Source organism: Dermacentor silvarum, chromosome 5 (genome assembly GCF_013339745.2).
Source record: "Dermacentor silvarum isolate Dsil-2018 chromosome 5, BIME_Dsil_1.4, whole genome shotgun sequence".
In the NCBI taxonomy this organism is placed as follows: Eukaryota; Metazoa; Arthropoda; class Arachnida; order Ixodida; family Ixodidae; genus Dermacentor; species Dermacentor silvarum.
This window is the reverse complement of record NC_051158.1, coordinates 92,311,122-92,312,970: the sequence shown is the minus strand read 5'-3', so window position 1 is coordinate 92,312,970 and position 1,849 is coordinate 92,311,122.

Genomic DNA, 1,849 nt, shown 5'->3' with positions numbered 1-1,849 from the left:
CTGGTTTTATCAAAGGTGGTGGGGCTACGGGACCTTACTGCGTTCGGTTCCACACTTGACTTTTTTACCTTCAGTTGGGTCCCTATCACATTATAAGATTTGTCCACCCTCACAGCGAATATTTTCCCGCCAGAGGGGGGGGGGGGGGGGGGGGGGGGGGAGGGGAGGGGGGTATTGCCACGCGGAACGGCCGGCCGGACGATGCAAAAAACCCGACCATCGCCCACGCCACTGCATTGGCTGCCCGTGCCTTGCTCTTATGCAGCTGTAAACACTAGTTTCTACGCGTTTTTGTTATGGTGCAAGAGCTAGTATGTGCATCTCTAGAGCGCTGGCGGCAGTGGCGCACCTGGACGGGGGGGATTCGGGGGTTGTAACCCCCCCCCCCCCTGAGGCCGACTTAACCCCCCTTTGTGTTTAACCTCTTTTCTTTCCTTACGCATTTGAGTACTGCAACTAAGATGTAAGACGCGCAATCGTCTGCACACTCGCAAAAGCGCATTTTTTGACAATTTCCCGTGCAGAAATCGAAATTAGTGCTGTTTAGATGGTATTGGCAAACTGTCAACCCCCCCCTGGCAGAGATCCTGGGTGCGCTACTGGCTGGCGGAGTTCTCCAAATGTATGGACCGGTGAGATGTAGCGACGCCTTCAGCCCAATTCTATGCCACTTTTATTGACCCTATTCGCGGAGCAATTTGTTCACGAGAAACGAGATGGTGTTTCGGCGGCACGCCATGCGTTGCCTCAGCGAAAGCGCACGAATACGAAACCATTGCCGCTTCTGCCCTGTTTCTATACGATCAGCTGTCGGAAATGCAACTTAGTTGGATCACGCACTGTGTTCAATTCATGCAGCAAAATGTGCAGCGGTGAATTGAAGATGTGTGCAGTTGTTGGCTGCAAAAATAGTGACTGGCATATTAAGGAATGGAATGAGTATGTGTGACCAATTAAGTTCATGGACCATTGCTACATACGGACAGCCTCTGTTACCGGCCCTTCTCGATGTACGGCTTTCTTTGTGGATAAAAAAAAAATTTACTTATCCGCCAGCATAGTATCGCTAACCTCCAGAGAAATGACTTCAATCCCGGAACGCCGGCAACAGTGAGTTCCGCTTGTTAAACAATGACAACGGAGTAGTGCCGCTTCCTGGTATAGTAAGTTTCGCGCACGTTATCTACACACATCGAGCCCAACTTGCACGTAAGCTTACGCACACTCTATCGCCAACGTATTAAGAATATGTGAATGGGCGCACACTTGAATCAGTGCGCCAAAGCATCTACACCGCGACTACACCGACAGCACTCGAATGGTCGAAGCTGAATGTTTCGTGACGGTCCACAGGAATAATCGAGTTACGAGCGATAATACATTTTTATTACAACCTATTACAAACTACAGAACAGCTACGTTCCAAGCTTTTTGTGCAGAAAGACTAAATCTATCGCAACTAAGCACACCTGCGAGCGATTAGGCAGAACATAATCAGGCAGTAACCGCACCGACGAACTTCACTGAGTCAGAAAGGCGACAAACAACTGCTTCAAAGTATTTGCCAAATAAAGAACGAAGTGCAAAAGAGTGCAAAACACACTGATCCTGATTCAATTCATAATCGTAAAGCTTGGATAGCTTGGAATACATTTTCAGCCTCGTTTTTAGAACAAGCACCATAAACGCTGCTCGCGCCGTTTGGGCAAAGCTTAATGAAATTCAAAAGCGTTTTACGTGTCCTCTGAATCTGTCGCCAAAGCTTCGTGTCGACTACCCAGTCGGCGTCTGCAATATCTTCCGAAAAATAGGCTTCCTGAGCCGCTCCGGGCGTCATGTACACCCATTG